Here is a 19,883-nt window from a genome sequence, read left to right on the forward strand (position 1 = left end):
CATTACCTTTAGCTTTTCACTTTGACTTTTCCATGGCCGTCTTTGAGTAGTTGTTCCCTACGGATGTCAGGGACCATTAGAACCAAGCAATCTCTTTTGTAGTTTAGCTTTTCATTTCATGATTCGAACGAATTGGCTCCTCTAAATCGGAGACCATGGCCGCTGCTTTCTTTACAATTTTACGTGGGCTCTGTGCACTAAGAATGAACTAATTTTCTTTGTCTAGTCAAGGGACAGCAGATGCTTTGGGTCATCTAAAATTGTGAGATCGATTTAATTTTATCTTTTCCTTTATTTATTGGTATTCGCATATATCCTGGTTACAGTGCTTATGATTGTTTAATTAATTGATTGTCTTGGATCAGGATAATTAGTTAATTTGATAATCTATTGTCAATTGGGACGTTAAATCCGTAATTGTTTAATTGTCTCAAAATAGTGATAACTGGCATGATTGGATTTGTGTCAGGGGAATACGCGGGCTAATCTAAAATAACCCTGGTAGTGCGTTATTTGGTTAGAATAGGGCTCCTCTAATACGTAAGGTAATTGGGGAATTAAATCTTATGAGCGTACCTAAAATTATTTCTCAATTAGAGCAGTGATTAACGGGCGTACCTTAATCATCGACACAGTAAGGAGGGGTTAACTGTTATCATTTGTTTGGCAATTATAACCTATTTATTAGTAAATAATTGGAATTGCCTTTGTTTCGATGATCAATTAGGTAAACCATTGTTGAAGTTATTCCTTAGCTAGATCCTTAGTTATCACTCATTTGATTTTAGTAATTGTTATTTAATTTCTAGTTGGCTATTTTATTTTTATTATTTTACTTTTAGTTGAATTGCTTAAATTGTCACCCCTGATATAAAAATACTCCTCTTGTCACTGTGAATTTGGAAAGAAACAATTACACCCAATCCCTGTGGATTCGATCCTGCTTACCACTATCTACAAAAATTATTTTTAGTTTGAGCAGGTTTTTATTATTGCACAGGCCGACAACCTGTCATTAATGCACCTAATATCAGAAATTTTGAGAACTAAATTTATTGTGGCCAAACATGAGACTCTAATTTAGCACATATGCTAAAAATTCGAGACTAAAACTACGATTCACTCAGTTTCCAAAAGAAAAATCTATACCTTTTTTGTTTTATTTTTGTGCACGCATGTGATTTTTTTTTTTCTTTTTTTACCTTTGATATCACGCAATGGTCCAAACCAACTGATATATGTTAATATATTCAATTGTTAAAATGACTTTATGAATTGTGAGAGCGGTAATATGTAGGAAATTTTGTTCGGTAGAATTTTGGGTGGAAGGACTAAATCATTTAGTTTCAATTACATTTTAGTAAACTAAGTAAGTGGAAGAATTAGGTTATAAAACCTCATTTATACCCAAAAAAAGAGGGGGGGGGGAAATAAATATAAATCTCATTTGCCATACAAATAATTACAATCCATTAACTCAATGGAAAACATGACCATTGGAAGCTACGACAACTTATCGCCAAACATTGCATTAGTAAGCCAACTTGCAACTTGTGTCTCCGGTGACATAATATAATTGCTGAAAAGACCAATTAATTCTTGTTGTTTTCAACAATGGGTCCTCTTTAATTCTCCTTTAATCACAATGCCGAAAGAGCAAGCCTTAATATTAAGTTGAGCAATGTTCCTTTTTTAAGAAATAAATTAACATAGTTTTTACACGGCTAACTACATATTTGTTTGATTCTTGTCATATGTAAATTAGAAATCAAGTGCTTCAGAAAAAAAAAGTAGCTACCTCGGCATTTTATCGTACTTTGGAAATTTACTCAAATTTACCAAATTTGATGGTTAATATGCTTGGGTTTTAGCATTTTATTTATGACTATTATTGTTTTCAGACTTAAAAGTTTTTTTATTTAAAATACAAACCGGATATAATGCTGCCAAATAAGGATAATTCGGCATTTTCTTGTACTCAACACGTGGCCTCCTTTTATCAATCATCATATTCGTCAATAGAAACTGATGCTCAAAGTTTTGTTTCGCAGTTGATCTTTTAACTCATTTATCATCATATTCATCCATAGAAATTGATCTCAAAGTTTTGTTTCTTTACCATTAGTAAGAGTACAAAATATTATTAGTTTATTTGTCACTAGAGCTTCCTTAGATTCATGTTGTAAATGGAAAATTTGCATAAAAATTTTGGTTTTATTTATGGTGTAGGAGAGTTGCTCCCAAGTACAATCAAACTCCTAATGACAAAGGGGATACTAAACCTATTCCAAGTTTGAGTATTTCCTTTCTTTAGATTGAATTTTGATGGTTTGTATAGATTCGACTCATTTGTTTTGATTTTACCTTCTCCCTTAACAATCGTATTATATTCAATCATTTGTATCTCAAACGAAAAGTAAATGTAATTATTCTTTTGACAAACAGGTTTGTAGAATTGCTGAGCGAAGTGCATATATCCTTGAAAAAGAAGATCCAGGGAATTGCTTGAGAAGATGCACAAACTAGAATTTTTGTTCAAAGTTATTAATGTCTTCAGTACAAATGTTGGTGTTAATTCTCAATGTATTCAAATTCTAATGGGAAAAATAAGACCACCATTGAGATACCAAAAAAAAATTCAAAGTCTAATGCCATTTAGATATAAATTTTTCATAATTAGTGATGGATGGAAATATTCATTTTTTGAAATGTGAGGGATGAAGAAATTCATTTTGTAAAATGTGAGGGATGAAAAAATTATTTTATAAAATGTGAGGGACGAAAAAATTTGTCTTATAAAATGTGGAGGATTATAGATCAGATTATGTAAAATATAATTTGACAAATTTACCCTTCAAAAATGATCACGTGCCTTGCACGTGATGGATTTCGGCCAAAAAATGATCGGAAACCTAGTTAGGGACTAAATTTGACCGATGTGAATATGTAAGGGACATAAAATTACACTTTTAAAAGTGAGGGACGCAAAAAGTCATTTTACAAAATGTGAGGAACGTTTTGGTCTATTTTCCCTTAGTTTTAGTGTCAAAGATGGGCAAATTACGCTTTATTTTCCTGTGGTTTAGTATTTTTTTTTTTATATAACTTTTCTATGATTTTAAAAACTATACATAGCCCCTCATAGTTTAGATTAAAGTGTCAAAATGACGAAATTTACAATGCATAACAGAGTCAACTGAAATATCAAAAATATCACTATGTAAAATTGAAAATTATTTATTAACTACAGGGGGTTATGTATATATACTGAAAATCATAAGGGGGTTGTATGGTAAAATACTAAACCATAAGGAGGTTATATGATAAAATATAAAAATCATACGAGATTAGAGTGTCATGCATATTATGTTTATATATTTTGGTCACTCCAACTATTTTAGTTTTTAAACAAAAGTAATTTCGACATTTTTATAAGTTCCATTACGGATGATCATTTCCGTCATTTTGACACTTTAATCCAAATTATAAGGGATTATATATAGTTTTAAAAATTATAGGGGATGGTGTAAAAATTAGCCAAGTTGATTCATATGCTCATTCGACAATTAACTTCTGCTTAGTCCACGCTATAACTTCAAGCTGGCTGCTTTTTCGACTACTATTTTGGCATCTCTCTCCTATTTTTAACACCTTAGTGGTTAATATGTCGAATGATTCATAGAGCTTATGAAACCGGCCACAACCAGTAAAATCCAAACTCTGGAACCGATTTACTATTTTTCTTTTTTCTTTTACAATTAAATGTTTGAATTGGGGTTGAAGAGTAAACTAAAAACTTATCATTTGCTTCACGAGGAATTTTATGTCTGTTCGAAACAACTATTAGACATGATCCGGGAACAATAGAAAAGTTTCAAGTGGATATATGAGGATCTCACTTACTAATTTACATGTTAAGTGAAATCCACTTGACATGTTATATAAAATCAGGTGGAACCCTTGTATGTTCTCATGGAAACTTTTCATTGGTTCAGAAACAATTATTAGGCATGATCGACATAAAATTTTCCTCCATTTCACTTAGCAATTCAAATTTTTTTTAAAAAAATTAGACAAATTACATTTTATCCCCCTGTGATTTAGCATTTTTTTACATAACCCCTATGGTTTTAAAAGCTATACATAACCCCCTCATGGTTTTGATTAAAGTGTCAAAGTGACGGAAATTGTCATTCGTAACGGAACTTCTAAAAATATCAAAATTACCCTTATAAATACATGGCACACTAACCCCCTTATGATTTAATACTTTACCATATAAACCCCTTTAGTTTAATACTTTACTATATAACCCCCTTATGGTTTTCAAAATATACACATAACCTCCCTTGGTTAATAAATAATTTTCAACTTTACATAAGGGTATTTTTGACACTTTAGGTGACTCCGTTACGAATGATCATTCCCGTCACTTTGACACTTTAATCCAAACCATGAGGGGGTTTATATATTACTTTTGAAACTATAGGGGGGTTATGTAAAAAAATATTAAACCACAGGAGGGTAAAGTGGAATTTGCCCAAAAAAATTTGATTAAATCAAGTTGCTCTCCCCCCCCCATTAGCACTATCTTCTGTCTTTCAATTCCTCTTCAATCGATACATGAATGTACCATCGGAAATAGTGACTGAACCCTTCCATCCTTCCTTGGCACTCCCTTGCGCTAGCCATGTTTTGATCCATAGACCAGGTCACTATAATCACAAAAAATGTGGATGTATGACAAGCTTCTCAATGTTCAAATGCCCTATATTCACAATTTATTATTGGAATGGAATTTATTATTGGAATGGTACTCCCAATTCTATGAAGATAATACTATTATTCATAAATTTTAATAAATGTTAGTTTTTGAAAAAAGAAAAACAGAAAAGAGGAGATTCTCAAAAGTATCTGACACCCGTAGTTGACTCAAGTCTCGCCATATTCGTTCTATTTATCCGCTAATACCAAACAAACATACCTTTGTTTTTTCTTTTTCAAATTTCAGCTACCAGAAGTAATTTTATAAAGCAAGGGGCAAATATTAACTTAAGGAAAAGTCATGCACGAACCAATGGCTCTCTGTGTACAAGCTTATTCCTCCAATAGTTAAGTAGGATGTTAACGCTTATACGACAAATTGTAAATGTTAACAACAGTTGTTTGACATATTATAGAACTCAAATAATTGACAAATGTACACATCTTTAGCCTTACATAGAACTTTCAATTATTTATTATATATATACACACAGAGAGTCATGTACATATAGACAAAGTGGCTAAGGAACTTTTCCAGTGATTTTCGTCGTCCTCTATTTGGTTATGGTTTGCACGTGAGTCTTTGTTTTGCCATTTTGGTTGAGTGAAGAAAGCTAGAAGTGTGAGGCTTGTTTGTATTTTTTTTGGATTAATCTCTTTTACACTGATAATGTATATACTGTTAGTTTTAGACAAATAATAATTGTGCAAAATTTGAATTTGAAATTCAACTTTTATACATGTATTATAAATTCAATAATGATAATGCATATAACGTCCGTGTATATAAGATTTAGTCTTTTTAATTGACAGTGGTAATTATATCATGTCCCGTTGGAGATTAAAGTATCGCACTTTTAGTGGTTGCGGGTTTATTTTGTTTGTGTGTGATTCATTTTGTGTAGAGAATCCTATGATCTAAAAAAGCAAGCCAAGTAGGTTGAAAACTCAGGTTCTTCAGTTGTAGCACAGATTAGAAAGCAAAAAGAAAGCGGCAAAGTTATATTACTAAGACACCATTAGGTCACATTGAAACAGGTGTTTGGACGCCTGGTTCTGAACTAGTTGCCACTCATAGTCACGGTGGTAATATAGTAGGCATTGACAAACTTCAACTCTATAATCAGAATCTACATAGAACACTGTCTCATAATGTAGCTTCTACATTAGATAGCCTATCCTTTCGATTTGCTTCAACATCTAAGGATAATGCAGAATCTCAACATAAGAGCTCTTCTTCTCTTGCACCGGTGTACCAACCCTCTGATCAAATGGAAGGTATAACTATTGTTTGGTTTCCTCTTTTGATTCCATCTAAATAGCATAAAAAGCTATTTGATTCTTTCTATAGAAATTCTTTCTGTTAATGCAGTTGAGCTTCCACTACCCTCCCATTTAGTCTGCCTATGATCCATGCCGAGAATTCTTATATACAGCTTGGGCATGTCCTAACCTATGAACAATGTGATTTTTGAAGCTAGACCCTCAAGTGAAGATATATAGTTAATTTTTAATGATATATATTCCAACCCCGTAGAGGATTCATTGGGGGAATGAACTTCTCACCACTTCCAGGCGTGTCTTTCTAATTTATTGTTCTACAGAAATTTTTTATCAGACATGTCAATGAGTCGGATATTATTCAGATCCAATCCAAGTCCACCATATTTATTTTGGGTTTGGATTTAAGTTTTTAAATTCATATCCTACTCAGAGCCATACCCTATAAAAGAATTATATATTTGACTAGGGTTTGATTTTGTATGATCCATACTTAAATCCAAACCCAAACTTAAATCCTATAATATATAAGAGATTTTGTACGATCGATTCAAAAGTTTTATATTGCATCAGGCTATGTTATAGATAGATTGTTTTTCCAGAATTTTTGAGTTTAGAAACTTGTTCTTTCGGTGATAAGAGATTTTCTAGGATCAGTTCACAAATTTCATATTGACCCAGGCTATGTTATTAACTGATTGTTTTCCAAGATTTTTGAGCTTGGAGACTCGTTCTTACTGTGAGTACTCTAGCTTGATAAGGCTCGATTTGGTTTGATAAGTACTCCAGCCTTATCAAATCAAGTTTGAGCTTAAACAATTTCCTCACAAGTCAAGCTCAAGCCATATATTAGTTGCTCAAACAAGTTTGAACTCGAGTTCAAGTACCAGTATCACCTATCGAGTTCGAGATTCAGTCAAGTTTGAGTATAGCACTATTCAACCTCGACTCGGCTCGTTTTCATCTCTATACCAACTAGCCTTATTTTATTGTTCATTTAAGTCCCAAAACATTTTACTTACAGCACTAAGAGCATAGTTGATAAAATACAGGATGGTTATAATACGAGATGCTATCTGTATACATATTAGACAAGTTTTTTTTTCTCAAAAGTATGATTAAAATTCAGCATAAAAATACGTGTTCGGGAAAATTACTCGTATAAATTCATACATAAATAGTATGAACATATTTGAAAGTTACAAAACTAAAAATATGGATAAAGTGAAATTTGGTCTTAAAAGAAATATCAAAAGATAAATGTTTAAGATCTATTGCCATAATTTACACAAGTAAAACAGCTAAAGTTTTTATTAAAAATCGCACAAATAAGTGCGTCCAAGTTACCAAAAACATAGCATATATTGCACGAAATTATGCCAATCCAAAGTGATTACCATTTGAAAGCTAATACAATGGTCTAACCCTTTAGAAGAACATCTCTAGTACACTAACATTATGGGACCACCCAATAAAGATTTCATGACTACAAATAACTTCCAAAAACATCTGAGAACGAATGAGCTGGATGAAGTTTTTTACATTCCCCATCATTACTAATCGTACCCTACAAAACAATGTTAAAACTGTAATTAGTATCACATTATCACCAAAGAAGTTAAAAAAGCACAAAGTCAATATTAAAGTACATTTAGAATCCAATTCATGAGCCCAAGAAAAAAAATACTAAGATCTGCTTTGTAGCCACTGTCACAACACAAAATTAAACATTGTTGAAATAATCTACTAGCACAGGCTGCTCAAACTAGTTTGCATAAGCAAGTAAACTCGGTCCAACCAACAACTCGGTTGAAGAAAGATATGCAGCACATATCAAAGTTACCACAATGATTAATCAACCGTGGCAAATAGTAGCATAATTACCACGATTTATTGTTGTTACCACCAAAAGTGTGGTAAGAAGTTTTTTGACATCACGGTTGCTAAAACCATGTCAAAAAGTCACTTTTACACACGAATTGAGAACTATGACAAAAGAAAGTGTGGAAATTTTTTGTAGTGCTCAGATTTTTGGGCTAATTCACTTCCCACTCAAAAAGAGAAGAAAGGGAATTTAGGGATCAGATGATTAGAGTGGGCGCTTGCTTGGTTGGATAGGTTAATTTGGTAATTTTGATTATGACATGTGTTTTATTAGATATTAGGAATATGTAAATTTGCCAAAACTTATATGTCTTTAAGAATTTTAAATCTTTCTATTACTACTTCTCAAAATTTTCCAAAGGGAGAAACACAAATTTGATTCTCAATGTTTGACCTATACATCAAACTGGTCTCTAATGTATCAGCCAAAACAAATCTGGTCACTAAATTTTCTGATTTTAACTTTACATTTTTAATCTCTAATGTTTGAAGTTTCAATCAATATGGTCTCTTAAGTTTCTAGTTATAGTTATGGGTTTTATAATGAAAGAAAAGTTTACTGCATTGAATTAAAGATATGAAAAATGTCATCCTAAATTCCTATAAAATTTTATAAAAACACTTTATATCAACATAATAACATCATTGAACTTAAAGAGTTTTTTTTTTTTTTTTGAATAAGTTACAATCAAATGACAATATATACATAATATATAAAATAAAAAAGGAAAATTCTAGTATTAATATAAAATTTATTATCATTCATGCTAGTTCTTGCATGACTTGTGCATATAGGCCTTAAATTATTATAGTTAGGTATTGCAATTATAAAAACCAGCAAACATAAATACTAATATGAAGTGCTTTTACTTATTATGGGTTAATCATTAGTTAATTACTAATAGTATAAAACAACAATCACATATATAATACCAAATTTGAGACCAATTATACCAAAGGGAAGACGTATATGAGACATTAGTGGCATGAATAAATGAAGTGAAAAATAAAAAGTTTAATTAGAATTGCTAGTCTCCATTTAAGACAATTGTGTTGTAATTCGTGTCTTATTTTATCCTAATACCCTCAATATCACTATTGAAAACTTAAGCGACTAAAATGATTAAAATTTCAAATATTAGGGTCCAAAAGTACAAAGTCAAAATTATTAAATAACAATAATTAAATTTTGACCGTTAGTCATTGTTGAGTTTTCATTATTATTGAATGTACCTACTACCAAAAACTTTGAGAACCAAATTTATTTTGATTGGAACATTAGAAACTAATTTAGCACGTATGCTAAAAATTGGAGACTGAAACTGCAATTCTCCTTTTTTTTGTCTTATTTTTGTGCACACGTCTGATTTTTTTTTTTTTTTAACCTTTGATATCACACAATGGTCCAAAGCGACTGACATTAGTTAATAGATTTAGTTGTTAAAATGAATTTGTGAATTGTGAGTGTGATGCCCCCACTTCCCTCTGAGGCGAACCAAAGGGTATCCGCGGGACGTCTGCCTAGCTCTCGCCAGGACTCAAGCAATTCCATTCAAACTTATTACCGGACCACACAATACGGTCAATAACTTAGATACAATAAATGCGGAAGCGTTCAAGTTTAATAAAAGTCATCCGTTATCCAACCCGTACATCGGGTGTTCAACAACCATCATAAATCCCAAATATACATCATGCCCCAAAAGTTACATTCGGATTCCAAAATACAACCCAAAAACCAAGACATAGCCAAAAGTAATAGAAACCCTAAACGAAAGTGTATCAGGAAGGTTTCTTCGATACCTCGCCAAGTTCAATCCTGTTAAGGAAAACAAATCTACAGGGTGAGCAAAACGCTCGTGAGGTCAAGAACACACATGCAGGCACATAGCTCAGGTAACAAGCCCAAGTAATAAATTGAAAGTAATTAATAATGCCAACAAAATGTAACCAAAAACAATTCAAGGATATGGTAGCTCTCAGGAGCTAAGTTTCACATTTTGCCGATGTCATTCGTATATCTCCCCGCGTTGACTCTCCGTCAACCGGATTGATATTTCATAACCATAGTTCACCACTTACTTCTCATCCGTCCACCATACACCGCTTCGGACCCGCACGACATTTATAGGGCGATACTTCACGAGTATGCCAAGCGAGATCTCTCAATAGATCAAGCTTATCATGTGAATCTCATGGCTCACCGAGGTTCCCGACCAAACCCACGCCGGCTCGAGTTCCAAGGTCGGCCTATGAGTTTGGGCGTCCCCCATGTATCATGTAAGTGTCGAGGAGATTCACTCCAACGACGTATGCAATCATAGCATACCATGTCATGTATTCAAGCATTTGACAGGTTTAAGCAGGTATTTCAAGTCATGTAAACCAGGCAAATCATGTTAAGCATGAGTCATTCGTTTCAAATGAGAACGAGTGCGATCAAGTACACACTCGACTCCATTTTTGTCAAAATCGAATAGGCTAAGCATGTAATCAGGTAAATCAAGCATGAATCAAGTCCCTAGAGTTCAAGTAATCATACACTTGACACTCACCAAGTTCTGCAAGTAAGTAGGTTGGATTGAGAGTTCAAACTTTCACGGTGGGATCCTCTTGGAGGTCCTCGTGCGTGCCTGAACATCGAATAGAAGACCATTACTATAGGTCCCTAAGAGACGAGGGGATCGAACACAAATGTGGTCTGGAAATATTTTGAAAATTTCGTTTGAGTTTGTCTTTGAAGTTGGATTCACAAAAAGGTACGAGACTCGAGTAATATTGGATTATTATTCTTGAAATCATTGGATGGAAACGAGTACGTGCGAATAAATCTCAAAACGAACGACCGAAGTTGAAAGTGGACTGGCCACGTCACAATCCGGCCGGAATCTGGCCGGATTCTTGGCCGGATTGGAGGCAGTAGCCATCCTCATTTTTTTTCAAATCCCAACTACAATCCGGCCGCCTATCCGGCCGGAAACTGGCCGGATTCAAGGCCAGATGCTAGAAAAATGCTTCCCGCGCGGATTTCTTTTGAAATTCCAGAATTCTAGATTTTTGGTAAAATCTTTGAAAAATCATAACTTCTTTTCTACTAGTCAAAAATTGATAAACTTGGTACCGTTAGAATCCTCTTTGAAAGTACTAAAAGTTCTTAGAAGACACCGTTCCATGAATCTAAATGGAAGGTATTCAAAAAGGAGCTTAAAGTTGCTGTTCCGGATCACCCAGGATTGAGCCGGGGTTGGTTTTTCGCTAACTTTGGAAATTCGGCAGAATTCACTCGTTGCAAACCAGCCCTTGAAATTTATAGCTCAATTGGAGATGCAAGTAAGGTTTTGGACAGAACAAGCGGATCGAGAATCGGAGTTTCGAGCACCAAGATATGGTAGCTCAAAGTTGTGAAAAATTCAAGACTGTTGAACAATTTCCAGATTTGGGTTTCCGACTTTGGACCTTTAGTTAAGTATCGAAACGGATTTGGATTGGTACCAAATTTTTCAGTATAGTACTCCTATATGAAGGGTATTTCTCTATCAAATTTCGTGGAAAAATACCTTCGGGAAGATGGTTAACCAATCAACCAAAGTTTTGAAATACTAAGGCAAAACTGCCTTTAGCTCCCTTTCTCTCCGTTTCCAAACATTCGGCTAGGAAAAACCTCCAAACATGGTTCATTTGTGCAAGAAAAGTCTAAGAAACATTCATGGTACATTTGGTAGGTGTTTAGCACCAAGAAATTCATTTAGTAAGACCACAACAAGTCTCACATCAAATCTGTCTAAATCCAAGGTTTTCAAGAACAAGGCAGTCACCGTATTTTGATCATAACTTACTCAATTTAACTCAAATTTGAGCATGGTTGATAGTGTTAGAAACTACATTCATAGGGCTATAATTTCATAGAAGAAATCGTTTTAAGATTCAGCATGCAACTGGCTCGAAATTAAGCCTAAAGTTGCAGCATCATCAAATCGTTCCAACGGAACAGAGAAACAGAACAGCTGAATTCAGAAGAGTGGTGCGGCTCACACACATGGAAACAGAATGTGAATTTTACACCGTTGGAAAGGTATGGATGTCTAGTTTCAAATGCCACCAACGGAACTCGATTTCGACATCGGAGGACAAAGTTACGGCCGAAATACGAACACTGGTCTGGTCATTACGAAAACAGTTTCCAGATTACTAGATTTGGGAAATAAATTCATTTGACCAACCAAAACTCAATATTTTCCAATGAAAATTTTTACAAAACTAATACAACATATAAACATCATATTCAAGCCATTAGATCATCAAAAATTGGCCTTAAAATAACCGGACAGGCAGGGGCAAAATCAGAAATTTCTATCCCATGAGTTCCTTGAGGTTTCTACTAATTAAACTCCATTAACCCACCATTTCAAACACTAAATCAACATTATAAACAGTATCAATCACCATATCAGCCATCAAGACAGAGGTGGGAGTTAATAGAGTCCACCTTCCGTTTTTTTCCAACATCAACAACATTAAGATATACTAGAACTTCCAAAAATTGAAGTTAGAAGGCTAAATTAAAACTTACTCTAGTTGATGTCTCAGTCAGAGATTCGGTCCCTCCTTGCTCCTAAGTGAGCCGTGAAAATCCTCCCCTTTTTAGCTAGATGTGAACTCCAAGGCTTAGGCTAAGTAGTGCTAAATTTTGAGAAAATTTGGTGGTGATTTGAGTGAGTTTTGTAGAGGAAATGGTGAAGAGCTGCGGTTGTTCCTTTGCAGTCAGCTATCCGTCCATGGCAGCTAGGAGAAATGAAATGTTGGTCTGATTCCTTTGCGTACAAATGAAGCTTGACGTCTAATATTTTAAGGCCACAAAAGTCAACCGCAATTGGTGCGCATACGCACGCTTTTTGTGCTCGATTTCTCTTAAGTTTGTTGCACTAGTGCACTAAACCTCTTAGGCACTTACATTCATATAAAAATTATTCATTCTCAATTGTCCCAAAATAATGGTCCAAAGTCCCTCAATTAAGCGCGTACGTGAAAACACGTATTTCCAATTTAGACGCGATAAAATGAAACATTCGAGAAATTCTTATAACGATCGTACCACTAACTATCACTTGAGTACTTAAACCTAAATTTACCTATTTTAGGACCATTGTATATGTCTTAAATTTTCGAGCTTATTGTATTCCCAATTGGCTAAAGTGTTTGGACACGTTTTCACCTTTTCACTAAACAAACTTATAAGAAAATAATTTTTGAAACGAGACACTTTAAAAATATAACGAAACTATAAAACCTTGTACTTAGGTCTAATAAGGATATAAAATAATATTCGGGGCAAAAATCAAAATAGATAATTAATTGAGCCAAAATTAGGGGTTTTAAAAATAATAATTTTACGAGTCCTCACGTGAATTGAGTATTAATTCCTCCATTAACCTTTCTTAATCTATTATTGATCGTTCTTAATTCTCCAATATTAATACACTCCCGATTCAAGTATAGCCTAGAAAAACGTGTACCCGTTGTTTCGGACTAAACAAATTTTCGAAAAGCGAATTTTTCAACAAAACGCTTTAAAAATATAAAGAGGTGTCGTTCCATATAAATGGATTTAAAATGGTCGAAATAAATAATTCGAAGAAAATAAGTGAATAATCATTTAAATATTCCAGTAATATTTTATAAAAATAAGAAAATTTTCGGGTCCTCACAGTGAGGGTAGTAATATGTAGAAAAATTCTTTTTGATAGAATTTGGGTAGAAGGAAGGTGCGTTTGATAAAATTAAAGTTGAAAACTAAAGTGTGAAGTTTGAATTCTATAAAGTTAAGTTGTTGAATTGTTAAGTATTAGGCTCTATTTGATAACTCAATTTAACACTTAAAATTAATGAATTCAGATATTAACATGTTTGGCATATTTGGTAACCAAAAATTGTACAACTAAATTAATTAAATAACGCTGAATTTTTAGGCAAAATTTGCTTCAAAAATAAATTATACTGAATTTTCTAGGCTCCAATGTATCATATTTAGTATTTAACAATTAAATAATTTAATGAATTCAAACTTCAGATTTATATTTTCATTTTGGAAGCAAATTTTGTCTAGAAAATTCAATGCCACTTAATTAATTTAGACCTTGTTTACTAACCCAATTCAGCACTTAAATTTAATGAATTCAGATCTTAATATATTCTCATATGTTTGATAACGAAAAATTGAACATTTGAATTAATTAAGTGGTATTGAATTTTTTAGGCAAAACTTGTTTCAAAAATAAGTGATAAATTATTCATTTATCAATGAATGTGATACACTCAAACATATTTGATTTAATATTTAATAAATCAATAATTTAATGGAATTAGATTTCAATTTTGAGACTCTAGTTTTATCAAAGGCACCGTTAAATCGTGGGAAATTGAGTTATAAAAAAGGACCTAAATTATTTAGTATAAATCACGTTAGTGGAAGAACTAGTATAAACCTCATTTGCGAAATATAAATACGAGTATCATTTGCCATACAAATTACAATCCATTAACTCAATAATACTGGGAATGAAACACCAGACTCAGAAAAGAGGGCCTAAATCATTTAGTATAAATCACATTTTATTAGTAAAGTAAGTGGAAGAACTAGGGTAAAATACCTCATTTGCCATACAAAAGAGGGGGCGAAATATAAATATAAATCTCATTTGCCACACAAAAGATGATCAATAATACTGGGAATGAACACCGATAGACTCATAAAAGAATGGCTAAAAAACTTGTGACAGCAAAAACAGAAGAAAAAGCAAAAGAAGTGGAACTGAAAACCAAGGAGGAGCTGAAGCCCTGGGAGCAGCACTCTGCTGTGATCACCATTCCTCGTTTTGACTACAACGCCCCTCTTCTCTTCTCAGTCATTCCCACTCCGGATTCCTCATCACCTGCCCCATCAGTAAGGCCTCTCATCCCATCTCTTCTGTCCAGAAAGCTATGTTCTTTTTTTTTTTCTTTTTTGCTATTTTTGTACTTCACTGGCATTTATTTATGTAATTTGCATCTGGGTTTTTGAAAATTTTCAATTTGATTGTTTGGGATAGTCTGGGCAGTGTGGTGATTGATAAAAATGCTTCCTTTGTTATGTAGAGAGGGAGAAGAGTGCAACAAAAGTAGCCATGTCAATTCTTGAAAAGGTAATGAATTCTGCTGGTTTTGTCTCTTGTCAGTTCTCTGGAATAATGTCAAAATAAGGAAATTTTAGACACAAAGAAAATTCATGCTGACTTGAGAATCAGGACAATTAAATTGGTTTAGTGAACTTGGTTTTATGGGATTCTTAAATTCTGGGCAAGGTTGGGAACTTTGGGTATTTGGAAGTGAATAAGACTGTAGCGGACTTGAATTACTGGTATAATGTGTTCGCTGCTATAATTGTTTTGGTTTAAGATGAAGAGTAGCAATGTTACGGAATTGGTTTCTAAAGAAAGAGATGCTCGAAAGATTAAGCATAAGTAAACGGCGAATGGGACGGCGACTAATTGATAAAACTGAGGAAGTTTGGAGAACTGGGTATTGGAGAGGGGGGGGGGGGAACAAACAAACTAAAGTTGTTTACTGTTTTAAACGTGATAAATTTTTGGAAATGAAGTGTAATGCTAATGGTCTTCATTTGTGAGAATAATGGCAAAATTATGCGTTTAACACTATTTCCATCTGTTGAACTTAGTCTAGGAAAAATGTTTATGATTTTTGGGTTCTAAACTTGATTAAGATTTCGGTTTGCCGACAAACAGAAGGATAAGATGTCAATTATCCTGCCAATAGGTTATTAACATATGAGTCTAGTAGCTGGTTTCAAATTTTTTTGCATATGATCTTCCACTTCATCCATTTATTTGTAGCCGGTGCATTTTTAGGTCACAGATTAGTATGGTTTAGTCCTTGTTTACAAGTCTTATTCAACTTGTTTTGCTGACACTCTGTCATTTGTCACTTGGTTCAATCGAGTGACTGCTTAAGTCTGCTGTGCCTTCTTGAGTAAATGACATGATTCGACATCCAAAATGCATCACTGGTTAAATTCTTTATCACTCACAGCTTTCCAGTATATATATATGAGTTACCAATTTCCTTGAATTTGAAGAGGCTTATGGATACATAGTAACCTTAGCTTAAGCTTGAGCACATAACTCATACAGGTTAGGCACAAATTCACCTTACTAATACGGAACCTTTGCATTGTTTTCTTTGAAAATAAATCAGAAACAATAGATAGAAGATATGCAATATTTTCTGGCATAAGAAAATTTTTTTAAATATAAAAGCAATTTAATAAGTGTATTGTTATATTTCTCTAAAGAATGACATGGTCTTAAGTGATCATATTTCTGGAAGGAGAAGACCATTAGTCCAATTTTGTTAGGCATTTGAGACATCAGATATTATATGCATGAAATATATAGCTGATTGCCAATCATCTATTTTGAGTTCTCAAGAAATAGATATATAAGCTTCAGTTTTGCTTTTAACATTAAAAGGCATTCTTCATTGCAACAGCTTTGGATAATTGTCTTTTATTCATACCTAAAGGGACTTGTATAGGCATGAGATGTTGCACTCTTCTAGGGCCCAAATAATAAGTGGACAATTTAGAGTTAGCTTAAAATCTTGTGGCAGACAACTTGTTTGCAATTGTTTTTGGATATATTTACACCAGAAGCCAAGCGTTGCTGAGGCTTATCACTATGTGACAGAAATGAATGAGTTTCAGTTATATTTGAAGTCCTCTCCAATGCCTGTATCATTTTTATTTCTTGGACCGCTCTAAAAAGGGGCTCAGTTTTGGACTGAACGAAAACTCTCCGTGCAGGTTTGAAAATAAGCTACTAGCCCCCTTCAATCTGCAATTTGGCTATGTCAAATCAGTAAACTGTCAAGTTAATTCTGAAAATTTCTTAAAGCTCTATAAAAATGCTGGTATACAATAATCAGTTTATGTACTGGTCAAGGAATGGCCCATAAGCTTGAGCCTATATATATATATACATATATATATATATATATCTGTGAACATTTTTCAATACTTGAGACCAATAAGCATTAAGACCTGATTTACAATATTTTCTTTTCCTGAATCACATTCTTCTCTTTGAATTCGGCCTAGTATACAATAGTTCACATACCCTGTTTGCATTATCATTCTTTAATCACATAAAACCACCATAATTGAGGAAAATTTGAAGTGTTGATTGAAAAGCAAAGAACTATATGGAGATTTTCACCAAAGATGCAGTTGTAACCACGTCTGCAGGCTATCACCAACTGCCAGGAGACCCCGCCACAAATTCCAAAATCAATAACATTGCCAGAAAGACATACTTTCCACTCACAGAGTTTCTAATCTACACACAGGACTTCAAATCCATATGTGAGCCCACGAGTTCTATAAAAGCTTGTTCATTTAATTAAACTGTAACAATACAAAATTGCATTAGACTGATCCCATAGAATTATCCCTGCCAAGAATTGCAAAATTAGAAAGTAATCAGCATCACTTCGCTCTAAACATCTGTTCTAACTAAAATGGTATGAAAGATATTATTTTGCCGATACAAACTACACATGTATGAAAGATCAGCATGAGATAAAACAAAGTTCATTACCTTTGCAACAGCAAGTGAGCTTAAGAACATATTACAACACAATTCAGGTGACTCAATGAACAGAAGAGAACCAGCTTAAAAGTTCCTGTCAATTTCCAATGCCAAACGTACTAGTGCATGTTGATTACTTACAGTAAAAGCAGTTCATTAGCTGCTCTAACACATAACAGATTTATGTGAACAAGTATACAAACTCTGAAAAAGTAAAGTGCGGTTGTAAAACAAAGCCAAGTAAAAGAATGAAAGAAATGTGATTGGATCATAACCCGGGATAGATGCTAAAACCCAGATCAACTATGAAATGAAGACCAGAAATTCAGCACTACCAAGAAGAATGAAACAAAAAAACTCTCATTCACCAACCTTTCATATATAATCTAAACAGAAGGATTTGAGAACGTACGCTAAGAGCAGCCTTCTAAAGCATAAAAAAAATCCCTCCTCCTTCATCCGGACTTGGGACCGGCTGTGTGATGTATTGTGTCAACACAGGTGGAGTTAAAAAACTTCATGTCTCAAGTGCCAAGCATGATAAGCCATCTCTTCGCAATCATAGACAAGTCACCTTGGACAATGAATACCCCCTATGCCATTGAATGCGAGGAAAAATTGACGAGTACTCCCACTCAAAAACATGTAGAGCAGGCTGTATCAAATAGCAGTAATTGGTTAATTCCCAGTCTTCAGCATGTGTGAGGGATGAAATGTCATCTAGCCTAGTAAAGGGAATTTGTTCGAGCATAACAATTTGATATGAATTCAGCACTAACTGGCCCATATGACAATTATATTAAAAAAAGATGGTGTGCTCACAGCAGTTGAGTTAAAAACGTCCAAAAGACTCGTCTCAACTTTTCATCCGAAACCAAGTTTTTTGGTTTAAAACCCCAATATACCCAAAAGTCGAAGGTCCAAGTGAGATCTAGGATTGCTCACCAAAACCAGGGCGTTAACAATGGTAACGACAATGGTTGGCCTGCACTATAGTTGCGGTGGGGTTCCCCCCATTGCCCCTCGCTGTGTGAGTGCAAGGACTTGGCTGCAGCTTGTTAATAGATTTTGTTTTTCGACTGCAAAGCTGTCCCTGTTGTGGCAATTGCAATCCCAATTTTTTTCCGAAGCACCCTTTTTTTTGGTGCTATTTTGTGCTCTTTTTGCACTTATTCAGTTTTAGGTCTCCTGAGATTCCAACTGGCTCACTCAGGAGATGTTTGGCATGGGAACCACAACTGCACCCTCACTTATTATTTGGTATAGCGAGACTCCCGACTTGGCTTACTCTGCAACAACCGAACAGGGAACCACAACAGATACATGGCACTAACCTGCCCCTGATTGCTTTATCGCCTCACCAACTTATTAAGTATATTAAGATGTCAACTCCAATCACTAGGCGCAGACTTCAAGTTTTAACTCATACTTCTTTCAGTTTCTAAGCCAAGGTAGAAATGGAAAGAGGCCAATTAGTATTTCATTCACATCAAAAGCTACACCGTCGCATTATAACACAATTATAGGGCTAGTTGTTATAAGTGCAAAGGTGTGTGAAGTAGCTTTAGACAGATTCCCAAGTATAGCTAACTTTGATGCCTGAAAGTGGAAGTACCTATCATTTTCACCTCTGCTATTTAGGCACATTTATAGGGAACGCACTTGGACATACTGATAGGAACTCAAGTGATCAGTACTAATAGGAACTCAAGTGATCAGTACTAATAGGAACTCAAGTGATCATCAGTAGCTATTAAAATGTTCACAAACAGTTAAAAAGTTAAGAAGATAGAGTTTATAGGCAGGCTAAATAGGGCAAAAAAGAATCAAGTGCTGTTTAATTAACAAAATGACAGAAATTTCAGTATTGATCGTGTAGAGTATTTATGAGACATTAGAGTGGCAAATTTAAAATTATGCATTACCCTTTTTTTTCTTTTGAAAACAATAACACCTCATGCATAGTTGATAGATACGTGTTAGGTAGAGCTAAGCGAATTTTCTATTTTTGGGGAAAAATAAGACATTCAATGCCTTTTTTTCATTTAAAAAAAAAATTCATTCCCTACTAATAAAAAAGTAAAGGAACAAAGAAACCAAAATCCTTTAGTTTTTCGAATTTTTTTTTTCAATTTTTCGTTCTTTACTTGCAAATAAAAAAGTAAAAAGGAAACCATAATCATTTTTCAGTTTTTTCTTTTTTTAAAAAAAATGCTTTTTCTACTAAAAAAAGTAAACAAAAAAAGAAACCAAAATATTTTTTGATTTTTTTGGTCTTTTTTGTTTTTGTCAATGTTTTTTTGTTCTTTGCTTGCA

General features: G+C 33.8%; 1 long non-coding RNA gene across 1 annotated transcript; it reads left to right on the plus strand.

The window, feature by feature from the left end:
• Positions 1-14,694: 14,694 nt before the first annotated feature.
• Positions 14,695-16,220, plus strand: LOC140021103 (uncharacterized). The gene is made up of 2 exons (XR_011825073.1): positions 14,695-14,869; positions 15,061-16,220. It is a non-coding gene; the product is annotated as an uncharacterized lncRNA (long non-coding RNA).
• Positions 16,221-19,883: the final 3,663 nt, after the last annotated feature.

This window comes from Coffea arabica, chromosome 11e, assembly GCF_036785885.1.
Source record: "Coffea arabica cultivar ET-39 chromosome 11e, Coffea Arabica ET-39 HiFi, whole genome shotgun sequence".
NCBI lineage: Eukaryota > Viridiplantae > Streptophyta > Magnoliopsida > Gentianales > Rubiaceae > Coffea > Coffea arabica.